This window comes from Sebastes umbrosus, chromosome 3 (assembly GCF_015220745.1).
Source record: "Sebastes umbrosus isolate fSebUmb1 chromosome 3, fSebUmb1.pri, whole genome shotgun sequence".
Classification (NCBI taxonomy): domain Eukaryota; kingdom Metazoa; phylum Chordata; class Actinopteri; order Perciformes; family Sebastidae; genus Sebastes; species Sebastes umbrosus.
In genome coordinates this window covers 41134408-41160983 of record NC_051271.1, presented here as the reverse complement: position 1 = coordinate 41160983, position 26576 = coordinate 41134408, and the positions used below count along the sequence as shown (strand labels likewise).

The following is a 26576-nucleotide window of genomic DNA, read 5'->3' as shown; positions in this document are numbered from 1 at the left end:
AAATACATATGGAAACCTCAGCAAATGAATTCAAAACAATGTCCAATTTTAGGCTGGTCGACCCATCGTACCTTCCAATGGACCTGTCCCTGCCTATCCCCAATGTCCCTAAGGACCGAAAAAGCAAGAAAAAAAACTGAGGTCCCAACATATTAGCCCCATAATGTATCGAATCCAACATGATAAATTACACAGATTATCATGCAAAAAATAACATTTCGTTCATACAATACATATATGTTATTTCATTTTTCAATCATCATTTTTCATTTTTTATTCATTTTATATTTTCTAAACACCGGAACTTATCAGCTTGTAGTTCCTCAGCAACGTCGATTCCCAATGTAGTAGTGAGGACATGTTTACTCTGAACATTTTCACAATGTCCTTGTTCAGAGTCTTTCATTCATTTTGATTGTCCTTATTATACTTTCTGAATCCCTTAACAGCTTGGGATCCTTGAATCATCAACCGCCTTCATAGCGGTCCTCCCCCAATGTTGTTCTTAAGGGAAAAAGAAAACACCAACCAGTATCTTTTGTAGAAATAACATACAATTCAAATCATTGAATACACTTCTAAAATAAATGTTAAAACTATAAGTATGTTAAATGTGGTTAATATGGATATTTCTCCACCAGTTCACCTTCCATCATTACTTTCTCATACTCGTCCGAATCAGTCCTTTCTAATAATGGCATCTGAACCTGATCTCCTGGTATCACTACACCAACCCATCTCAATATCATAGCCTTCGCAAAAGTCAACAGCAACGTGCAAAAACAAAACATCACACATAACGATATTACTATGTCATAACTACTGCTACCATAATTTGAACTAGCACTGCTCCTAGTGGCCCTAATTTCTCCTGCAACCAACTATTTGCAGACCAACCAGCTCCTTCTGATGGACCAAAGGCATCTCTTATGTGCTTCAGTGCATCTATGACATTAGTTATATTATCTGAATTATCAGGAATCAAAGTGTAGCAGGCATCTCCCGTTAAATTTAAAGCAACACATAAGCCCCCTTGTTTGGCCAAAATATAATCAAGAGCCATGTCGTGTTTTAACAATGTCAATCTATGGCTCCTTTGGGTGTTTGACAACATTTCGAAACCTCTTATAGTTTCGTTTGCAAAGCCCTGTAAGGTGTATGTAATGTTATCAATATGATCTGCCAAAAATGTCACTCCATACCATGGAAACAATCCTATTCCCCACTTTTCTCCTATGCTTATTCTCCAATGGTAGGACTCCAGATTATGAAATTGCGCTAATTCTCTTTTATTCCTACTTCCAGAAGCAACATTAGATTGAGCCTCATCAGATGCTTCTCCCTTCTGGACAGAAAAAACTTCATATGGGAGTTTTAGTGTTGCCATATAGCAACATCCTGTCCACCCGTATGGTAGAAATAAATAAGCATTTTCACCACAAATCCACCAAATATCCCTGAAATTGCCTATAGTCACATTACCAGGCAAAACTTGATGTTCTACCATCAAAGTTCTACTCGGCTTACGCTTTGACACTTGAAAAATCACTTCATACAACTTATTCACATCCTCATCCTCACGCTTTCCTAAATCCATCATATAACCATCACACTCTGATATTCCCATAAACATTCCAGACCCCTTATTATTTTCATTTGAGCAAAAACAGTACTTTGCCCTCACAGGTTTCACTTCCATCGGATCAGGTACCGCTGTCATCACATTTTCATGTTGTTCAAGTAAATTCACATATGGTAATCCACACATGGACCCTTCAATTTCTTGATTGATCTCACTAAGTGTGTTAACTGCTGAAACCATAAATTTCTACCTGCCCATGGGTCTACAATTCCCAACACTGAAGCATCAAATCCATATGCTTTCCACTTAGCTTCTCTCTTCTGCAATACATGGTTCTGTTCAAACATCTCCTGTGATATCTGATCCGAGTCAACAAACTCCTTTCCCACATCTACAATATTCTTCTGAACAGTCTCAGATGAATTTACAACCTTCACTTCCTCAATTTCCTTCCTACTATTCACACTAATCCCCATCTCTAACATAGACTTCCGGCTCTCATTTACCATCTCTTTCACTTTCAAGGATACTTTATCAAGTGTCTGTGTCACATTCTCCAATTTCCTAGGCGTTACTGTTGTCACCAAGGTAGTACTCTGATTGAACGCATTATCATTATTTATTGATTTCAAATTTAAAGTAGCAGCCTCTATCCGTGTGTTATTTACCTTTGCAGTGGTTGCTTCAAGAGGTCTTAGGTTTGTTATCATAAGTCTCACCTTACGACTTACGTAACTTTCAATCCAAGAGTGGCTAGATAGAACAAATTTAAACATTGGCTCTCGATATGTACACATATCTTCCCCTTCATCTTCCCATGCAAGGTTGCGCACAGCAAGCGAACAATCATCCACAACTGTCTTATACCTTATATCATTGTACAATAAGTACTTCCTTTGATTATACGGCGGACCGTAGTTTCCAGGAGGTATCAACTCCACATCCTCTCCACGACTATTTTTCCACTTGGGAAAATAGTTAATACGGCTATTTCCTATTCCACATTTACAAGGAAGAATAACCATTTTTCCAAGCTTGGATCTGACCACTATCTCCTCAGGTTTTGGCGTCGTAAAAATCTTATTAGGCACCTCTGTTGTTAGCTGTGACACATTCTCTACCATCCTAAGTTTCATAACGGAGAGGTTTGACCCTCCTCCGGACTGGCCTGGGACTCCTTTTTCCAACTGAACCTTCGAGTTCTCTCGCAACGGAGTTAGATCTCTTTGCATCCTCTGGTGTTTCACTCTCCACTGAAACATGCTCTGTTGTTTCTGGGACATATTGGAATTTGATGTCCCCAAATGCTTTTTCTTGTCCATCATCAACATTATCATTACTGACATTATCAAAAATATGCTCAGCATCATCAACATTTTCCACAATCTGGACAATCCCCCCTTGTTGACTTTGACTTTGGAGATCCTCATGCATCTGCCCTTCGGCTGCATGTTCTCCCTTATTTTGTTCCACAGAGTCATCTCGGCTCTGTGAGGGTTGTACCTCTTCTCTGGGTGCTTTAACACAGTGCGATAAATGATACCAAGTTGGAGATCCCTTAACCTGAACTGCAGTTCCCGTACTGCAAACAACCTCAAATGGTCCTTCCCGTCGTTCGTTATACCACTTTCTCCTGAAGACCTTCACAAATACCTTGTCTCCAGGCTGCACTGTACTCCTCTTTTGCTCATCAAGCCTCTCCTGCACCTCCTCTTTCCTTTTGCCTGTCAGAAACATATGTAGATATTCTTTTGTGCAAACTAGCCATGTATGCAACATATGTTCTCATTTCATCTTCCAAAAGGGCCAAACTTGGTCCCTTTCCACTAGTGCGCAAACAAGGTGTTGGCATCCGTCTTCCCGTGGCCAACTCATGCGGTGTCATGTGCAAATCACGCAACTCACTTGAACGACATATCATCAAAGCCAATGGAAGTGCTGCTACCCAATTTAAGCCTGTGTGCTGACAAATTTTAAGAATCCGATTTTTCAAAACTCCATTCATTTTTTCACATATTCCTTGACTTTGCGGGTGATAGACTGCACCAAGACGCTGTTTAATTCCTAATTTTTGCAAAATCAATTTCACTGTCTTGTCAACGAACTCTTTCCCATTGTCTGAGGATATCCGATCTGGAAGCCCCCACCTGCTTATGACCTCTCTACACAAAAACTTGGCAACTGACTGAGCGTCCTTCCACTTGGTTGGACACGCTTCAGGCCATCTTGAAAATCGATCTACCACAACCAACATGTACCTCTTCCCTTCAACTGGTTTGATCATGTCAACATAGTCCACAACTAACTCACGCATAGGACCCCTTGGAGTCGGAATGTGACCAGGTGGAACTATCACACCCCTCCGAACATTATTTTTCAGGCAGATTATACACCTGCCATTAACATAATCAATCTGTTTAAGCAGACACGGTGCCCAAAAACCATATTCCTTTGTAATCTTTCTCTTAACTTCCCCCCTTGCAACATGAGCTAACCCATGTGCCTCCTGAATCATTAGACCTAACAGGTCTGGAGGAGCTATTTTCAGCCCCTCATGATTTCTCCAAAGACCTGTAGAATCCTGGGTGGCACCTCTGTCTTTCCACAACTGTTTATCAATCTCAGACACAGCATCATGCATTAAAATCACATCCCTAAGTGTGATTCTATCTTCCAAATCCACTTCATGAGTAACCAACAAAACTTTACCCACTCTATCTGCTCCTGTAACTGCTTTTGCTGCTTCGTCAGCTGCTTTATTACCTTGTGTGGCTCTTGACAAATCCGCTCTATGTGCTGCACACTTAGTTATCGCTATCTCCTTCTCATAGCATGCAACAACTTCATTATTTGAGCGTGATGTTGTATTGGAGAACCATCGGTTTTCTTAATCCCTCGGCCCTTCCTCACTGATCCAAACAGATGACACACATTGTGAGCATGAGCAGAATCTGTATAAATTATCACTCGCTTACCTTCTGCTAACAAACATGCTTCAGTTAGCCCCACAAGTTCTGCAAGCTGTGCAGATGCAGGCTGCGGTATTACTTCAGCCTTTTCTACAACAAAACCCTTTGCTTGAGCTTTTACAATAGCATATCCCGCATTCAACTTATCTCCCACACGATAACAAGATCCATCCGTCCAATACTCCAAATCTGCCTCACGCAATGGGAAGGTTTGCAAGTCTGATCTAAGCCTTGAATATTTCTCTGCTTCAGAGAACACAATCATGCGGTTCACCATCCTCTGGAGTTGGCAAATTTTCAGCTGGATTCACTGTGGCACATCTTGCTAAGGTAACATCTTCTTGCTCTAGAAGCCTATGATTGCATATTTACCTCCCATTGAAGTGGACACATACAACAGAAAGTTCTTCGAGTAGTCTGGAAGCGCTAATGCTGGAGCTTCCTGTAACCTTTGCTTGACTGTTTCAAAAGCCAAAAGGCCTTCCTGTGTCCAAGAAAGATTACAATGAATTTTAGCATTCCCCGTATCTTTAATCATAGCCCTCAAAGGCCCTGTTAAACTAGCATAATCCTCTATCCATGCTGAGGAATAGCCAGCAATGCCAAGAAATGTCATCATCTCCCTAACTGTTCTGGGCTTTGGAGCCTTACGAATAGCATCAATCTGATTATCTGAAATGCTCCTGTGTCCTTGTGTTATTGTTTGACCCAAATAAAACTACTTTCTCCCGACAATACTGCAACTTCTTCTGAGAAGCCTTGTGTCCCTTCTCAGCCAATATCTGTAACAGTTTAATTGAGTCCTTATGACATGTTTCTTCATCTGGTGAACAAATGATAATGTCATCCACATATTGAATAACAGTGCTCATTAATATTTGATCCATTCCCGCCAAATCATCTTTCAACACTTTATTAAAAATGTGCGGGCTATGTTTGAACCCTTGTGGCAATCTCTCATACTCATAGGATTCTCCATTATACGTGAACCCAAACAAACTCTGACTTTCCGCGCTGAGCGGAACACTGAAATATGCACCACATAAATCTAGCACCGTAAAAAATGTCGCATCAGGTGGAATTTGGGCTAACAAAGTGTGCGGATCTGGCACTTCTGCTGGATAATCCGCTACTACTTCATTCACTGCCCTCAAATCATGTTTTGTTTCCAGTCGTTTTGTTTTCTTCTTACTTTTTGAACTTGGATTCATCTTTATTGTAGTTTCAGCTTGTCCAAATTCAATTATCCGATCCTCCTCATCCATAATCTGATAGTTACCCTCTTGACTAATCACTGTGAGCTGAGGATAAAGTTCCTGGAATTCCACATTCTTCTTATAAGGTGGAGGTTTCCTCACTGGGTTTGTATGTGAGAAAGATGAATTAACTTCAGCCATTAGTTTCTCTGTTTCTTTGGCCATTTTTCCCATTCTTTCCATGCTTTCTTCTTTTTTCTCCTTCTGTCCCTCATTTTCAAACAACTGGAGTATCGCAAGTTCTGTTTGTCTCTTTTCTTTACGTTTCTCTCCCTTTTTCCCTCTTTTTTGTTCCGCTTTATATGTAGATACAAGCACCTGCAGTTTTTTAATTACATCAGGATTAAAGGTCCCTTCCACTGGCCAGGGTTGATCTATCTCTGTCCAACGGCGGTACCATTTTGCTGAGATCCGTGGGATCTCTTTTATTAATGGATTATTGTTTTGAACGACATCAAGAGGCGTGATTACTTTTGAAGTTTTATCGTCCTTTTTTTTGACATTTTAGCTACTTTATATTGCTTTTTATACATTCAACTAATTAATCAATCAATCAATCAAGTAATCAGTCAATATAAGTGAGGTTAATCACTTAAACCAAAATCACTTAAGATTATTAATTTATTTTATTTATTTGTTCAACTTATTTGTGAATCACTATTTTTGCCACAGTCAACCGACCAAAGAAATTAATTTGCCAACTTTAAAGGACCCCAGAGGATCTATTAAGAAATCACAATACCAAACCGCACAATGTCAATCTAACCCCCAAAGGTCAATCAGATTACGATTACAATGTCCCAGAATGTCAGAAAATCCAACCAAATATGAATTCCCTAAAATCAAACACTTTCCCCAAGGACCAACTACTAACCACTGGCTGCTATTATTTGCAACAAAACAAGCATCCAAACTCAGAACTATTCACCTCAAATTCTCAAAACAATCTCAAATTGAATCCACAACATAGTTCAACTCAGAATAAACCAATCCACAACAGAATTTTAAACTCACCAATTGTACTCCATTAATTAATTAAATGTCTTAACTAGTCAGTCTGTTGCCAAGCTTCTTTTGAAATAGCACATATAGACAGAATGTGCTGTTCCCCACTTCAAATTGAAAATGTAAGCAATAGATGTCAACTTCCAATGATCCTAAATGCTTATACAAACATATTTTCCAACAGCAGGTATAGAAAGAGTTCGTGAACAAAAACAGTACTGGCCTTGTGCAGAGGTTTGTCTGGGTGACGTCGCCGAATTGGTCCGCGTGACACACTGTTCAGGCTCCACCCGTCTCTCCGTGTCTCCCCCACAAATGCAAAGAACAAAGGAAAAAACAAAACCAGATCTTTCTCTTCACAATTTAGTTCAATAATATTTTGCAAACCTCTTTTTTTTTCTTTTTTCTTCTGCCAGCACTTTGGGTTATTTATAACAAATATTTTGCACTTTTAAGCACCAAGCATTATTCCATATCATTCATCATCACCATAAAAACTCTCAATGCACTCCACACCTCCCAAATCCTTCACCATCACAACTCACTCAGCACTCTTCATTCCTCTCTATCATATTTATCTATTACACAGAGTTTATATTCTAATCTCTACACTTCTCCTTATTTATCTTAAATAAGTCTTTTTCGGAAGCTCATAGCAAATTATTTAAATCTTGTAGAAATGTCCTTAAAAAGGCTCATAAACTTTATATATCAAATTAAATGTCTTCCGAAAAAGTTCATCAATCTTAAATCAAACTTATAAAATCTTCTCTAATCTTTTCCTATCTCCCTTTCCGGGGCTTATATTTTAACTCTTATTTTTAATATCCTCCAATGAGGCCACCTTTCTAAAACAAAGTATTCGTGTTCTAAGCACACACTCATAGAGACATACAATTTCAGCCTGCAGTGCTGACGTCTCTCTCGACAAAGAGACAGAGAGAGGAGAGGGAGGAGAGGGAGGAGGGAATCCCTCTTTAGCCTGCCAATATACTTAACTTTAATTTCGAAAACACAAACTATAACAAAACCAAAACCAAAATCACAATCAACAATCTATTCTAAAGACTACTCATTCATACTGTCCTATTTAAGCATGCTTTTGCCGCTTCCTTATTCCTTTTTATTCCTTATATCTAAATTTTTGCTACCTTTGAAGTGTAGAATATCTGACAAAACGGCATCAGTCGTGGCTCGTCAGCTCACGCCAGAGAGGGCGTCTATCTACAAATATTTTCCTCCTCACTTCCAGTTATTTGCTTATAACCGACCTGAACTCACCTGATGTAATATTCAGGTTTTAGGCCCGTACCCTCTCAGAGGGCTTTAATCCAAATCTGCGGCTTCCTTTAATTCTTATTCCTGGTTATACACCTGGTACCAGGTTTTTCCTTAAATTCCACTTATTCAACTTTCACGCAGCGGTTAATTTACACATGTCTTATGGTTTAAGAAGTTTAGGAGCGCTCTTCTTCATTAACCCCGCATAGTTTTTTAACTCACTTAACGTTACTCATTGTTAGGCTCCTTGCCTGCCAACAATGGAGAATAAGACAAATTTAAACGGAACTTCACCCGCAAACATCAAGACAGCATGACAAATATTCACCCACACAGAATCATTTCGGTGTGGCCGAAAACCAACACAGCCAGGTACAGCTCTAGTCAGACCTCATCCCCCCCAAACAGCGTAACGGTGTAGGCTCACCCTGGATGAGAGGAGAAAAGCAGGGCTGCATCCAGTTGCGTCGCAGCCACAAACACGTCCTGAATTCGTGACGCCAAGTTCTGATGTATCTTCTGTGTTGATGCAGTTGAAGATGTTTGAAGAGAAACTCCGCCGACTGTCTTAGTTGTATAACAAATTTATTACAATAAGTTCAGTATCGTAAACAAGTAAAACGTTACTTGGAGAGCCTCCAGCCGAATAATGAGAGAACTCTCCCAAACGTATACAGACAGCTCCTTAAATACCGAGCTTGTTTTGGTCACATACTTAGTTTCCACATATGTTTTTAATAGAAACACATCTTTTACGAAGCCATCATATGTCTCTTCAACTCTGACCCACATATTTGGTTTTAGGAGAGGGACTCCCAAGACCCTGCTGACCTAGCATCTGGTATATATTTACCTTGACTAGCTCTAAATCAGGAAGGCCCCTACAACAACTAACCTTCCAATATACTCTCCTAATACAAACCATTTATATAAATATGCTGCATCTAACAGCAGACACCTCACTCCTCCATGTCACTCCTCTCAATCCTCCATGTCGCTCCTCCATGTAGATCCTTCATGTTATTCCTCCGTGTCGCTCCTCCTTGTCACTCCTCCATGTCACTACTCAATGTCAATCCTCCATATCTTCCATGTCACTCCACCGTGTCGCTCCTCCATGTCACTTATTCATGTCGATCCTCCATGTCGCACCTCCTTGTTCCTCCATATCACTCCTCCATGTCATTCCTCCATGTAACTCCAGTATGCCGCTCTTCCATGTCACTCCAGAATGTCAATCCAGATTTAACTCCAGAATGTCACTCATCCATGTCGATCCTTCATGTCACTCCTCCATTTAGATCCTACATGTTACTCTTCCATGTCGATCTTCCATGTCGCTCCTCCATGTCACTCCAGAATGTCGCTCCACCATGTCCCTCCAGAATGTACCTCCTCGTTGTCAGTCTTCCATGTCGCTCCGCGATGTAGCTCCTCCATGTAGCTCCTCCATGTCGCTCTTCCATGTCGCTCCTCCATGTCACTCCTCCATGTCTATCCTCCATGTCGATCTTCCATGTCTCTCCTCCATGTCACTCCTCCATCTTCACCATGTCATTCCTCCATGTCACTCCTCCAGCTCGATCCACCTTGTTACTCCTCCATGTCGATCCTCCATGTTGCTCCTCCATGTCACTCCTCCATGTCACTGCTTCATGTCGATCCTCCATGTCGATCCTCGATGTTGCTCCTCCATTTCACTTCTCCATGTCTTCCATGTCACTCCCCTATGTATCTCCTCCATGTAGATGCTTCATGTTACTCCTCTATGTCAATCCTCCAAATCTATCATCAATGTCACTCCAGAATGTCCCTCCAGAATGTTCCCCCAAAATGTCACTCCTCCATATGACTGCTCCATGTCGCTCCTCTTTGTCACTACTCCATGTCACTGCTCAATGTCGATCCTCCATGTCACTCCTCCATGTCTTCCATGTCGACACATGTCGATCATCCATGTCGCTCCTCCTTGCTCCTCCATATCACTCCACCATGTCGCTCCTCCATGCCACTACAGAATGTCGCTCCTCCATGTCAATCCAGATTTAACTCCAGAATGTCCTCAATGTTACTCCAGAATGTCACTCCTCCATGTCACTCCAGAATGTCGCTCCTCCAAGTCACTCCTTCATGTTGATCCTCCATGTCGATACTCCATGTTGCTCCTCCATGTCACTCCTCTGTCTTCCATGTCACTCCCCCATCTCACTCCTCCATGTCGCTCCTCCATGTAGATCCTTCATGTTACTCCTCCATGTCGCTCCTCCTTGTCACTCCTCCATGTCACTAATCAATTTCGATCCTCCATGTCACTCCTCCATGTCTTCCATATCACTCCACCGTGTCGATCCTCCATGTCGATCCTTCATGTTGGTCCTCCATTTCACTCCTCCATGTCTTCCATGTCACTCCTCCATGTCGTTCCTCCAATTAGGTCCTTCATGTTGCTCCTCGATGTCACTCCAGAATTTACCTCCAGAATGTCTCTCCAGAATGTCACTACTCCCTGTCACTACTCCATGTCGCTCCTACTAGTCAGTCAACCATGTAACTAGTCAATGTCAATCATCCATGTCACTCCTCCGTGTCGCTCCTCCATGTCACTCCTCAATGTCGATCCTCTGTGTTGCTCCTCTGTGCTCCTCAATATCACTCATCCATGTCGCTCCTCCATGTCACTCCAGAATGTCTCTACTCAATGTATGTCCTCCATGTCACTGCTCCATGTCGATCCTGCATGTCACTCCTCTATGTCGCTCCACAAGGTCGCTCCTCAATGTTGATCCTCCATTTCGTTCCTCTATGTCACATTTAGATCCTCCAAGTGACTCCTCCATGTCCCTCCTCCATATCGCATCTCCATATCACTCCAGAATTTCACTCCTCCATGTCGATCCTCTATTTCGCTCCTCCATGTTGCTCCTCCATGTCACTCCTCCCTTTCTTCCACGTCACACTTCCATGTCACTCCTCCATGTCACTCCATGTCGATCCTGAATGTCAATCCTCCATGTCTCTCCTCCATGTCACTCCTCTATGTCTACCATGCCACTCCTACATGTCTGTCCACAATGTCAATCTTCCATGTCTCTCTTCCATGTCACTCCTCCGAGTCTATAATGTCACTCCTCCATGTCACTCCACCATGTTCATCTTTCATGTCAGTCCTCCATGTCTCTTCTCAATGTCGCTCCTCCATGTCGATCCTCCATACCAATCCTCCCTGTCTTCAATGTCACTGTCACTCCTCCATGTCAATCCTCCATGTTACTCCTCCATGTCACTCCTCCATGTCACTCCTCCATGTTGATCTTCCATGTCAGTCCTCCATGTCGCTCCTACATGTCACTCCTCCCTGTCTTCAATGTCACTCCTTTCTGTCACTCCTCTATTTCGATCCTCTGTGTCATTCCTCCATGTCAATCATCCATGTCACTCCTCCATTTAGATCCTCCAAGTTACTCCTCCATGTCCCTCCTCCATGTCACTCCAGAATTTCACTCCTCCATGTCCCTCCTCTATGTCACTCCTCCATGTCAATCCTCTATTTCGCTCCTCCATGTCGCTCCTCCATGTCACTCCTCCCTTTCTTCAAAGTCACACCTCTATGTAACTCCTCCATGTCAACCCTCCATGTCACTCCTCCATGTCATTCCGCCATGTCGCTCCTACATGTCACTCCTCCATGTTGATCCTCAATGTCTCTCCTCCATGTCACACTTCCATGTCACTGCTCAATGTCGCATCTCCATGTCGATCCTCCATATCGATCCTCCATGCTGATGCACCATGTCACTGCTCCATGTCACTCCAGAATGTCGCTCCTCCATGTAACTCCAAAATGTCGCTCCTCCATGTCCCTCCAGAATGTCATTCCTCCATATCTGTCCTCCAAATCTCTACGTGATGTTGCTCCTCATGTAGCTCCTCCATGTAACTCTACTATGTTTCTCCTCCATGTCCCTCCTCCATCTCGATCCTCCATTTCGCTCCTCCTTGTCACTCCAGAATGTCGCTCCTCCTAGTCAGTCACCCATGTTTTTCCTCCATGTCGCTCCTCCTTGCTCCTCCATATCACTCCTCTATGTAACTCCTCCATGTCAATGCTACATGTCACTCCTCCATGTCACTCCGCCATGTCACTCCAGAATGTCACTCCAAAATTTAACTCCAGAATGTCACTCCTTCATGTCCCTCCTTCATTCTATTCCAGAATATCACTCCAGAATTTACCTCCAGAGTGTGACTCCCCCATATCTTTTCTCCATGTCAATCCTCCACGTCGCTCCTCCATGTCGGTACTCCATGTCTCACTTCCATGTCATTCCTCTATGTCGCTCCTCCTTGCTCCTCCATATCTCTCCTCCATGTTGCTCCTCCATGTCACTCCAGAATGTTGCTCCTCAATGTCACTCCAGAATGACACTAAAGAATTTAACTCCAGAATGTCACTCCTCCATATCCTTCTTCAGTGTCAATCCTCCATGTCGATCCTCCTTGTCACGTCTCTATATCGATCCTGCATGTCAGTCCTCAATGTCGCTCCTCAATGTTACCTCACCATTACACTCCTCCTTGTCACTCCTACATGAAACTGATCCATGTCAATCTTCCATGTCGATACTCCATGTTGTTCCTCCATATCACTACTCCATGTCTTCCATGTCACTCCCCCATGTACCTCCTCCATGTCGCTCCTCCGTGTCACTCCAGAATGTCCCTCCAGAATGTCACTCCTCCGTGTCGCTCCTTCATGTCACTACTCTATGTTTGTGCTCCATGTTGCTCCTCCTTGCTCCTCCATATCACTCCTCCATGTCACTCCAGAATGTCCCTCCAAAATTTAACTCCAGAATGTCACTCCTCCATGTCCTTTCTCCATGTCGATCCTCAATGTCAGTGATCCATGTCTAATCTCCATGTCAGTCCTTCATGTTTGCTCCTCAATGTTGCTCCTCCATGACGCTCCTCTTGTCATTCCTCCATGTCACTCCTCCATGTCGCTTCTCCTTGGCATTGCTCCATGTCGATCGTCCTTATTGCTACTCCATGTCACTCATCCATGTCTTCCATGTCACTCCCTCATACACCTCCTCCATGTCGCTCCTCCATGTAGATCCTTTATGTTTATCCTCAATGTCCTTTCTCCATGTCGATCCTCAATGTCAGTGATCCATGTCTAATCTCCATGTCAGTCCTTCATGTTTGCTCCTCAATGTTGCTCCTCCATGACGCTCCTCTTGTCATTCCTCCATGTCGCTCCTCCATGTCACTCCAGAACATCCCTCCAGAATGTCACCCTAGAATGTCACTCCTCCATGTCAGTCCCCCATGTCACTCCGCGATTTCTCTCCTCCATGTTGCTCTTCCATGTCGCTCTCCCATGTCACTCCTCCTTGTTACTCCTCCTTGTCACTCCATGTTATTCCTCCATGTCGATCCTCCATGTCTATCTTTCACGTCTCTCCTCCATGTCACTCCTCCATTTCTACCATGTCACTCCTCCATGTTGATCCTACATGACACTCCACCATGTTGCTCCTACTTGTTACTCCTTCATGTCGCTCCTCCTTGTCACTCCTCCATGTCACTCCTCCATGTTGCTACTCCATGTCACTCCTCCATGTCTTCCACGTGACTCCCTCATGTACCTCCTCCATGTCGCTCCTCCATGTAGATCCTTCATGTTAATCCTCCATGTCGATCTTCCATGTCGCTCCAGAAAGTCCCTCCAGAATGTTACTCCAGAATGTCACTCCTCGCGGTTACTCCTCCATGTCGCTCCTCAATGTCACTCCTCCATGTCCCTCCTACATGTCAATCCTCTATTTCGATCCTCCATGTCACTACTCCATGTCTTCCATGTCACTCCTCCATGTTGCTCCTCCATGTCACTCCAGAATGTCGCTCCTCAATGTCACTCCAGTATGTCACGCCGGAATTTAACTCCAGAAAGTCACTCCTCCATGTCCATCCTCCATGTCGATCCTCCATGTCGATTCTCCATGTTGTTCCTCCATGTCACTCCTCCATGTCTTCCATGTCACTCCTCATTGTCGCTCCTCCATGTCACTACTCCATGTTGATCCTCCATGTCACTCCTCCTTGCTCCTCCATATATCTCCTCCATGTCACTCCAGAATGTCGCTCCTAGATGTCACTCCGGAATGTCACTCCAAAATTTAACTCCAGAATGTCACTCCTCCATGTCCCTCCTCCTTGTCATTCAATAATGTCACTCCTCCATGTCCTTTCTCCATGTCAATACTCAATGTCAGCCATCCATGTCGATCCTCCATGTTAGTCCTCCATGTCGCTCCTCAATGTTGCTCCTCCACGTCGCTCCTCCATGTCGATCCTCCATGTTGCTCCTCCATGACGCTCCTCATGTCACTCATCCATGTTACTTTTCCATGATGATCCTCCATGTTGATCTCTACTCCATGTAACTCCTCCATTTCTAACATATCACTGCTCCATATTGTTCCTTCATGTCGATGATCCATGTGAATACTCCATGTCGATCGTCCATGTCGCTCCTCCTTGATCATCCATATAACTCCTCCCTGTTGCTCCTCCATGTCATTCCAGAATGACTTTTCTACATGTCACTCCAGAATATCCCTTCAGAATGTAACTCCAGAATATCATTTCACCATGTCCCTCTTCCATTTCACTCCTCCATGTCGATCCGCTATTTAACACCTCCATGTCGCTCCTCCATGTCACTCCTCCCTGTCTTCCATGTCACTCCTCCATGTCACTCCTCCTTGCTCCTCCAAATCACTCCTCCATGTCATTCTTCCATGTCACTCCAGAATGTCGCTCCTCCATGACACTCCAGAATGTCAATCCAGAATTTACCTCCAGAATGTTACTCCTCCATGTCCCTCATACATGTCGCTCCACAATGTCATTCCAGAATATCCCTCCAGAATGTCACTCCAGAATGTCACTCCTCCAAGTCAATCCTCCATGTCGATCCTCTATTTCGCTCCTCCATGTCGCTCCTCCATGTCACTCCTGCCTTTCTTCCGTGTCACTCCTCCATGTCACTCCTCTATGTCAATCCTCCATATCTCTCATCAATGTCACTCCAGAATGTCACTCCAGAATGTCGCTCCTCTATGTCAGTCCAGAATGTCCCTCAAGAATGTCCCTCCAAAATGTAACTCCTCCATGTCACTCCTCAATGTCTTTCATGTCGACACATCTCGATCCTCCGTGTTGCTCCTCCTTGCTTATACATATCACTCCACCATGTCACTCCTCCATGTCACTCCAAAATGTCACTCCAAAATGTCAATCCAGATTTAACTCCAGAATGTCACTCCTCCATGTCGATCCTCAATGTCGATCTTCCATGTCTCTCCTCCATGTTACTCCTCCATCTCTACAATGTAACTCCTCCATGTCGATCCTCCATGTCGATCTTCCATGTCTCTCCTCCATGTCACTCCTCCATCTCTACCATGTCACTCCTCTATGTCACTCCTCCATGTCGATCCACCTTGTCAATACTCCATGTCTCTCCTCCATGTCACTCCTCCATCTCTACCATTTCACTCATCCATGTTGATCCTCCATGTCGATCTTCCATGTCTCTCCTCCATGTCACTCCTCCATCTCTACCATGTCACTCCTCCATGTCACTCCTCCATGTCGATCCATCTTGTTGCTCCTCCATGTCGATCCTCTATGTAGCTACTAATGTCAATCCTCCATGTCTCTCCTCCGTGTCACTCCTCCATATCACTCCTCCATGTCACTCCTACATGTCGATCTTCCATGTCGCTCCTCCATGTCACTCCAAAATGTTGCTCCTCCGTGTCACTACAGAATGTCGCTCCTCCATGTTCCTCCAGAATGTCATTCCTCCATGTCAGTCCTCTAAGTCGCTCCGTGATGTTGCTCCTCATCACCTCCATGTAACTCTTCTATGATTCTCCTCCTAGTCATTCCTCCATGTTTATCCTCCATGTCACTTCTCCTTGCTCCTCTATATCACTCCTCCATGTCGTTCTTCCATGTCACTCCAGAATGTTGCTCCTCCATGACACTCCAGAATGTCACTCCAGAATTTAACTCCAGAATGTTACTCCTCCATGTCCCTCCTCCATGTTGCTCCTCCATGTCACTCCAGAATGTCCCTCTAGATTGTCACTCCAGAATGTCACTCCTTCATGTCCCTCCTCCATGTCACTCCTCCATTTCGATCCTCCATGTCGATCCTCTATTTCGCTCCTCCGTGTCGCTCCTCCATGTCACTACTCCCTTTCTTCCACGTGACTCCTCTATGTAACTCCTCCATGTCAACACTACATGTCACTCCTCCATGTCACTCCTCCATGTCGCTCCTCCATGTCACTCCTCCATGTTGATCCCCTATGTCAATCCTCCATATCTGTCATTAATGTCATTCCAAAATGTCACTCCAAAATGTCGCTCCTCCATGTCACTCCAGAATGTCCCTCCAGAATGTCCCTCCAAAATGTAACTCCTCCATGTCACTCCTCCATGTCTTTCATGTCGACACATCTCGATCCTCCATGTTGCTCCTCCTTGCTTATACATATCACTCCACCATGTCACTCCTCCATGTCACTCCAAAATGTCACTCCAAAATGTCAATCCAGATTTAACTCCAGAATGTCACTCCTCCATTTCGATCCTCCATGTCGATCCTCGATGTTGCTCCTCCATTTCACTGCTCCGTGTCTTCCATGTCACTCCCCTATGTACCTCCTCCTTGTCTCTCCTCTGTGTCACTCCTCCATGTCACTCCTCCTTATTGATCCTCCATATCGCTCCTCCATGTCGATCCTCTAGGTCACTCCTCCATTTAGATCCTACATGTTACTCCTCCATGTCGATCTTCCATGTCAATCCACCATGTCACTCCTCCATGTTACTACTCCATGTCGCTCCAATTTGTCACTTCTCCATGTCACTGCTCAATGTCGATCCTCCATGAAACTCCTACATGTCTTCCATGTTGACACATGTCGATCCTCAATGTCCCTCCTCCTTAATCATCCATATCACTCCACCATGTCTCTCCTCCATGTCACTCCAGAATGTCGCTCCTCCATGTCAATCCAGATTTAACTCCAGAATGTCAGTCCTCCATGTCGATCCTCCATGTCAATCTTCCATATCTATCCTCCATGTCACTCCTCCATCTCTACCATGTCACTCCTCCTTGTCGATCTTCCATGTCTCTCCTCCATGTCGATCTTCCATGTCGATCTTCCATGTCTCTCCTCCATGTCACTCCTCCATCTCTACCATGTCACTCCTCCATGTCACTCCTCCATGTTGATCCAACTTGTCAATACTCCATGTCACTCCTCCATGTTGATCCTCCATGTCTCCCCCTTGTTGATCCTCCATTTCAGTCCTCCATGTTGCTCCTCGATGTCGCTCCTCCTTATCGATCCTCCATATCGCTCCTCCATGTTGATCCTCCAGGTCACTCCTTCATTTAAATCCTACATTTTACTCTTCCATGTCGATCTTCCATGTCACTCCTCCATGTCGCTCCAATTTGTCACTCCTCCATGTCACTGCTCAATGTCGATCCTCCATGAAACTCCATGTCTTCCATGTTGACACATGTCGATCCTCTATTTCGCTCCTCCATGTCACACTTCCATGTCACTGCTCGATGTCGCTCTTCCATATCGATCCTCCATGTCGCTCCTCCATGTTCCTCCTCCTTGTCGCTCCTCCTTGTCACTCCTCCATGTCACAGCTCCATGTCGATCCTCCATTTTGATCCTCCATGTTGCTCCACCATGTAACTCCTCCATGTCTTCCAATATCACTCCCCCATGTACCTCATCCGTGTCGGTCTTCCATGCGACTATTCCATGTCGATCCTCCATGTTGCTTGTCCCTGCTCATCCATATCACTACTCCAAATCACTACTCAATGTCGATCCTCCATGTCACACCTCCATGTCTTCCATGTCACTCCTCCGGTTCGATCCTCCATGTCACTCCTACATGTCACTCCAGAATGTCACTCCAGAATTTCAACCCAGAATGTCGCTCCTCCATGTCCCTCCTTCCTGTAACTCCTCCATGTCGATAATCCATGTCGCTCCTCCATGTTGATCCTCCATGTCACTCCTCCATGTTGCTCATCCTTGCTCCTCCATGTCACTCCTCGATGCCGCTACTCCATGTCAATCCAGAATCTCCCTCCTCCATGTCGATCCTCCATGTAACTCCTCCATATCACTGCTTCATGCCGCTCCTCTATGTCTCTACTACATGTCGATCCTCCATGTAGCTCTTCCTTGTCACTCCAAAATGTCCCTCCTCCTTTGACCTCCTCCAAGTCAATCCTCCATGTCACTCCTTAATGTCACTCCTCAATGTCACTCCTCCATGTTGATGCTCCATATCACTCCTCCATGTCACTCCTCCATGTTGCTCCTCCTTGTCGATTCTCCATTTCGCTCCTCTATGTCGCTTCTCCATGTAGCTTTTCCATTTCAGTCCTTCATGTCGATCAACAATGACACTCCTCCATGTCACTCCTCCATGTTGCTCCTCTATGTAGATCCTAGATGTCGCTCCTCCATGTCGCTTCTCCATGTCGATCCTCCATGTCACTCCTCCAACTTGCTACTCCATGTCACTCCTCCATGTCGATCCACCATGTCCCTCATCCTTGCTCCTCCATGTCACTCCTCCATGTCACTCCAGAATGTTGCTCCTCTTTGTCCCTCCTTCCTGTGACTCCTCAATGTAACTCCTCTATGTCCCTACTCCATGTCTTCCATGACACTCCTCCATGTCACTCCTCCATGTAACTCCTGCATGTCAATCCTACATGTCAGTCCTCCATGTCGCTCCTCCATGTCAATCCTCCATGTCACTCCTCCATGTCACTTCTTCTTGTCACTCCTCAATGTCACTCCTCCATGTTGCTCCTCCATGTCGCTCCTCCATGTCGCTCCTCCATATCAATCCTCCCTGTTGCTCCTCCATATCGATCATCCATGTCACTCCTCCATGTTGCTCCTCCATGTTGATCCTCCATGTCACTCCTCCATTTCGCTCCTCCATGTCGCTCCTCCATGTTGATCCTCCATGTCACTCCTTCATGTTTATCCTGCAAGTCACTGCTCCATGTCACTCCTCCATGTCGATCCTGCATGTCGCTCCTCCATGTCACTCCTCCATGTCAGTGCTTTATGCCGCTCCTCCATGTCTCTACTCCATGTCGATCCTCCATGTCGCTCATCCTTGCTCCTCCATGTCACTCCTCCATGTCGCTCCTCCTCGTCACTCCAAAATTTCCCTCCTCCATGTTCGTCCTCCAAGTCTCTCCTCCATGTCACTCCTTAATGTTGACATTGAGGAGTGCCTCAATGTCACTCCTCCATGTCGATCCTCCATGTCACTCCTACAAGTTGATACTCCATGTCACACCTCCATGTTGACCCACCATGTCGCTCATCCTTGTTCCTCCATGTCACTCCTCCATGTCACTCCAGAATATCACTCCTCCATGTCACTCCTACATGTCACTCCAGAATGTCACTCCAGAATGTCAACCCAGAATGTAGCTCCTCCATGTCGCTCCTCCATGTCGCTCCTCCATGTCGATCCTCCATGTCACTCCTCCAACTTGGTACTCCATGTCACTCCTCCATATCAATCCTCCATGTCACTGCTTCATGTCGATCCACCATGTCGCACATCCTTGTGCCTCCATGTTACTCCTCCATGTCAATCCAGATTTAACTCCAGAATGTCACTCCTCCATGTCGATATTCCATGTCTCTCCTCCATGTCACTCCTCAATTTCTACCATGTCACTCCTCCATGTCACTTCTCCATGTCGATCAACCTTGACACTCCTCCATGTCGATCCTCTATGTCGCTCCTCCATGTCAATCCTCCATGTCACTCCTCCATTTAGATCCTACATGTTACTCCTCCATGTCGATCTTCCATATCATTCCTCCATGTCACTCCAGAATGTTGCTCCTCCATGTCACTCCAGAATGTCGCTCCACCATGTTCATCCAGAATGAACCTCCTCATTGTCAGTCTTCCATGTCGCTCCGCGATGTCGCTCTTCCATGTCGCTCCTCCTAGTCACTCATCCATGTCAATCCTCCATTTCGCTCCTCCATTTCACTCCTCCATGTCGTTCCTCCAAGTCACTCCTCCATGTTGATCCTCCAGGTTGATACTCCATGTTGCTCCTCCTTGTCACTCCTCCATATCTTCCATGTCACTGCACCGTGTCACTCCTCCATGTCACTTATTCATATCGATACTCCATGTCACTCTTCCTTGCTCCTCCATATCACTCCTCCATGTCATTCCACCATGTCACTCCAGAATGTAGCTCCTCCATGTCACTCCAGAATGTCACTGCTCATGTCGATCCTCTATTGCGCTCCTCCATGTCATTCCTCCCTGTCTTCCACGTCACTCCTCCATGTTTCTCCTCCATGCAAATCCTACATGTTACTCCTCCATGTCACTCCACCATGTCGCTCCTCCATGTCACTCCTCCATGTCGATCCTCCATGTCACACTTCCATGTCAATCCTCCATGTCACTGCTCCATGTCGATCCTCCATTTCGATCCTCCTCGTCCATGTCACTCCTCCGTGTTGCTCCTTTTTGTCACTCCTCCATGTCACTACTCAATGTTGATACCTCCATGTCACTCCATAATGTCCGTCCTGAAAGTTACTCCAGAATGTCACTCTTCCATATTCCTCCTCCATATCACTCCTCCATGTCAGACCTCCATGTCGCTCCTCCATATAGCTCCTCCATATCGCTCCTCCATGTCACTCCTCCATGTCACTTATTCATATCGATACTCCATGTCACTCTTCCTTGCTCCTCCATATCACTCCTCCATGTCATTCCACCATGTCACTCCAGAATGTAGCTCCTCCATGTCACTCCAGAATGTCACTGCTCATGTCGATCCTCTATTGCGCTCCTCCATGTCATTCCTCCCTGTCTTCCACGTCACTCCTCCATGTAACTCCTCCATGTAAATCCTACATGTTACTCCTCCATGTCACTCCACCATGTCGCTCCTCCATGTCACTCCTCCATGTCGATCCTCCATGTCACACTTCCATGTCAATCCTCCATGTCACTGCTCCATGTCGATCCTCCATTTCGATCCTCCTCGTCCATGTCACTCCTCCGTGTTGCTCCTTTTTGTCACTCCTCCATGTCACTACTCAATGTTGATACCTCCATGTCACTCCATAATGTCCGTCCTGAAAGTTACTCCAGAATGTCACTCTTCCATATTCCTCCTCCATATCACTCCTCCATGTAAGTCCTCCATGTCGCTCCTCCATATAGCTCCTCCATATCGCTCCTCCATGTCAATCCTCCATGTCACTCCTCCATTTAGATCCTACATGTTACTCCTCCATGTCGATCTTCCATGTCAATCCAGAATGTCGCTTCTCCATGTCACTCCAAAATGTCGCTCCACCCTGTACATCCAGAATGTAAAAATTCGTTGTCAGACCTCCATGTCGCTCCAGAATGTCACTCCAGAATTTAACTCCAGAATGTCACTCCTCCATGTAAATCCTCTATGTAGATCCTCCATATAAATCCTCCTTGTCACTCCTCAATGTCGATACCTCCATGTCACTCCAGAATGTCCCTCCAGAAAGTCCCTCCATAATGTCACTCCTCCATAAACCTCCTCCATGTCACTCCTCCATCTTGATCCTCTATTTCACACCTCCATGTCGCCCCTCCATGTCACTCCTCCCTGTCTTCAATGTCCCTCCTCCATGTCGATCCTCCATGTCGATCCTCCATGTCGATCCTCCATGTCACTCCTCCATGTAACTGCTCCATGTCGATCCTCCATGTCGATCTTCAATGTTGCACCTCCATTTCACTCCTCCATGTCTTCCATGTCACTCCCCTATGTACCTCCTCCATGTAGATCCTCCGTGTATATCCTTCATGTTACTCCTATATGTCAATCCTCCATATGTCTCATCAATGTCACTCCAGAATGTCAGTCCAGAATGTCGCTCCTCCATGTCACTCCTACCTGTCTTCCATGTCATTCCTCCATGTCGCTCCTCCATGTCGATCCTCCATGTCGATCCTCCATGTCGCTACTCCTTGTTACTCCTTCATATTGCTCCTCCTTGTCACTCCTCCATGTCAATCCTCCATGTCAGTCCTCCATGTCACTCCTCCATGTTGATCCTCCGTGTCAATCTTCCATGTTGATCCTCCATGTTATTCCTCCATTTCACTCCTCCATGTCGCTCCTCCATGTCACTCCAGAATGTCATTCCAAAATTTAACTCCAGAATGTCACTCCTCCATGTCCCTCCTCCATTCTATTCCAGAATGTCACTCCAGAATTTAACTCCAGAATGTCACTCCTCCATGTCCTTTCTCCATGTCAATCCTCCATGTCAGTCCTAATTGTCCATCCTCCATGTCAGTCCTCCATGTCGCTCCTCAATGTTGCTCCTCCACGTCGCTCCTCCATGTCGATCTTCCATGTCGATCTTCCATGTCAAGCATGTCACTCTTCCATGTCCGTCCTCCATGTCAATCTTCCATGTCTCTCCTCCATGTCACTCCTCCATCTTCACCATGTCATTCCTCCATGTCACTCTTCCAGGTCGATCCACCTTGTTGCTCCTCCATGTCGATCCTCCATGTTGCTCCTCCATGTCACTCCTCCATATCACTGCTTCATGTCGATCCTCCATGTCGATACTTGATGTTGCTCCTCCATTTCACTTCTCCATGTCTTCCATGTCTCTCCCCTATGTACCACCTCTATGTAGATGATTCATGTTACTCCTCTATTTCAAACCTCCATATCTGTCATCAATGTCACTCCAGAATGTCCCTCCAGAATGTCCCCCCAAAATGTCACTCCTCCATATGACTCCTCCATGTCGCTCCTCTTTGTCACTCCTCCATGTCACTGCTCAATGTCGATCCTCCATGTCACTCCTCCATGTCTTCCATGTCGACACATGTCGATCCTCCATGTCGCTCCTCCTTGCTAATCCATATCACTCCACCATGTCCCTCATCCATGTTACTCCAGAATGTCGCTCCTCCATATCAATCCAGATTTAACTCCAGAATGTCCTCAATGTTACTCCAGAATGTCACTCCTCCATGTCACTCCAGAATGTCACTCCACCATGTCCCTCCAGTATGTACCTCCTTGTTGTAAGTCCTCCATGTAGCTCCTCCATGTCGCTCTTCCATGTTGCTCCTCCATGTCACTCCTCGATGTCGATCCTCCATGTCACTCCTCCATTTCATTCCTCCATGTCACTCCAGAATGTCGCTCTTCCAAGTCACTCCTTCATGTTGATCCTCCATGTCGATACTCCATGTTGCTCCTCCATGTCACTCCTCTGTCTTCCATGTCACTCCTCCATGTCACTTCTCCATGTCGATCCTCTATGTCGCTCCTCCTTGTCGCTCCTCCTTGTCACTCCTCCATGTCACTAATCAATTTCGATCCTCCATGTCACTTCTCCATGTCACTAATCAATTTCGATCCTCCATGTCACTTCTCCATGTCTTCCATATCACTCCACCGTGTCGATCCTCCATGTCGATCCTCCATGTTGGTCCTCCATTTCACTCCTCCATGTCTTACATGTCACTCCCCCAATTACCTCCTCCATGTCATTCCTCCATTTAGGTCCTTCATGTTGCTCCTCGATGTCACTCCAGAATTTACCTCCAGAATGTCTCTCCAGAATGTCACTCCTCCCTGTCACTACTCCATGTCGCTCCTACTAGTCAGTCCTCCATGTAACTAGTCAATGTCAATCATCCATGTCAGTCCTCCATGTCTTCCATGTCACTCCTCCGTGTCGCTCCTCCATGTCACTCCTCAATGTCGATCCTCCATGTTGCTCCTCTGTGCTCCTCAATATAACTCATTCATGTCGCTCCTCCATGTCACTCCAGAATGTCACTACTCCATGTCTCTACTCAATGTATCTTCTCCATGTCACTGCTCCATGTCGATCCTGCATGTCACTCCTCCATGTCGCTCCTCAAGGTCGCTCCTCAATGTTGATCCTCCATGTCGTTCCTCTATGTCACTCCTCCATTTAGATCCTCGAAGTTACTCCTCCATGTCCCTCCTCCATATCGCTTCTCCATGTCACTCCAGAATTTCACTCCTCCATGTACCTCCTCTATGTCACTCCTCCATGTCGATCCTCTATTTCGCTCCTCCATGTCGCTCCTCCATATCACTCCTCCCTTTCTTCCACGTCACACTTCCATGTCACTCCTCCATGTCACTCCATGTCGATCTTCCATGTCGATCCTCCATGTCTCTCCTCCATGTCACTCCTCTATGTCTACCATGCCACTCCTACATGTCTGTCCACAATGTCAATCTTCCATGTCTTTCTTCATGTCACTCCTCCGAGTCTACAATGTCACTCCTACATGTCACTCCTCCATGTTGATATTTCATGTCATCTCAATGTCCATCTCAATGTCGCTCCTCCATGTCGATCCTCCATACCACTCCTCCCTGTCTTCAATGTCACTATCACTCCTCCATGTCAATCCTCCATGTTACTCCTCCATGTCACTCCTCCATGTTGATCTTCCATGTCAGTCCTCCATGTCGCTCCTACATGTCACTCCTCCCTGTCTTCAATGTCACTCCTTACTGTCACTCCTCTATTTCGATCCTCCGTGTCATTCCTCCATGTCAATCTTCAATGTCAGTCCTCCATTTAGATCCTCCAAGTTACTCCTCCATGTCCCTCCTCCATGTCACTCCAGAATTTCACTCCTCCATGTCCCTCCTCTATGTCACTCCTCCATGTCAATCCTCTATTTCGCTCCTCCATGTCTCTCCTCCATGTCACTCCTCCATCTTCACCATGTCATTCCTCCATGTCACTCTTCCAGGTCGATCCACCTTGTTGCTCCTCCATGTCGATCCTCCATGTTGCTCCTCCATGTCACTCCTCCATATCACTGCTTCATGTCGATCCTCCATGTCGATACTTGATGTTGCTCCTCCATTTCACTTCTCCATGTCTTCCATGTCTCTCCCCTATGTACCACCTCTATGTAGATGATTCATGTTACTCCTCTATTTCAAACCTCCATATCTGTCATCAATGTCACTCCAGAATGTCCCTCCAGAATGTCCCCCCAAAATGTCACTCCTCCATATGACTCCTCCATGTCACTCCTCTTTGTCACTCCTCCATGTCACTGCTCAATGTCGATCCTCCATGTCACTCCTCCATGTCTTCCATGTCGACACATGTCGATCCTCCATGTCGCTCCTCCTTGCTAATCCATATCACGCCACCATGTCCCTCATCCATGTTACTCCAGAATGTCGCTCCTCCATATCAATCCAGATTTAACTCCAGAATGTCCTCAATGTTACTCCAGAATGTCACTCCTCCATGTCACTCCAGAATGTCACTCCACCATGTCCCTCCAGCATGTACCTCCTTGTTGTAAGTCCTCCATGTAGCTCCTCCATGTCGCTCTTCCATGTTGCTCCTCCATGTCACTCCTCGATGTCGATCCTCCATGTCACTCCTCCATTTCATTCCTCCATGTCACTCCAGAATGTCGCTCTTCCAAGTCACTCCTTCATGTTGATCCTCCATGTCGATACTCCATGTTGCTCCTCCATGTCACTCCTCTGTCTTCCATGTCACTCCTCCATGTCACTTCTCCATGTCGATCCTCTATGTCGCTCCTCCTTGTCGCTCCTCCTTGTCACTCCTCCATGTCACTAATCAATTTCGATCCTCCATGTCACTTCTCCATGTCACTAATCAATTTCGATCCTCCATGTCACTTCTCCATGTCTTCCATATCACTCCACCGTGTCGATCCTCCATGTCGATCCTCCATGTTGGTCCTCCATTTCACTCCTCCATGTCTTACATGTCACTCCCCCAATTACCTCCTCCATGTCGTTCCTCCATTTAGGTCCTTCATGTTGCTCCTCGATGTCATTCCAGAATTTACCTCCAGAATGTCTCTCCAGAATGTCACTCCTCCCTGTCACTACTCCATGTCGCTCCTACTAGTCAGTCCTCCATGTAACTAGTCAATGTCAATCATCCATGTCAGTCCTCCATGTCTTCCATGTCACTCCTCCGTGTCGCTCCTCCATGTCACTCCTCAATGTCGATCCTCCATGTTGCTCCTCTGTGCTCCTCAATATAACTCATTCATGTCGCTCCTCCATGTCACTCCAGAATGTCACTACTCCATGTCTCTACTCAATGTATCTTCTCCATGTCACTGCTCCATGTCGATCCTGCATGTCACTCCTCCATGTCGCTCCTCAAGGTCGCTCCTCAATGTTGATCCTCCATGTCGTTCCTCTATGTCACTCCTCCATTTAGATCCTCGAAGTTACTCCTCCATGTACCTCCTCTATGTCACTCCTCCATGTCGATCCTC

The 26576-nt window shown here is 45.6% G+C and overlaps 1 long non-coding RNA gene across 1 annotated transcript; it reads right to left on the bottom strand.

Annotated features, from left to right (window-relative positions):
• Positions 1–826: 826 nt before the first annotated feature.
• On the bottom strand, positions 827–4291 carry LOC119484438. Its single transcript, XR_005206000.1, has 3 exons — positions 4282–4291; positions 2014–2018; positions 827–1642 (listed from the first exon to the last, which is right to left on the bottom strand). It is a non-coding gene; the product is annotated as an uncharacterized LOC119484438 (long non-coding RNA).
• Between the last annotated feature and the right edge of the window lie 22285 nt (positions 4292–26576).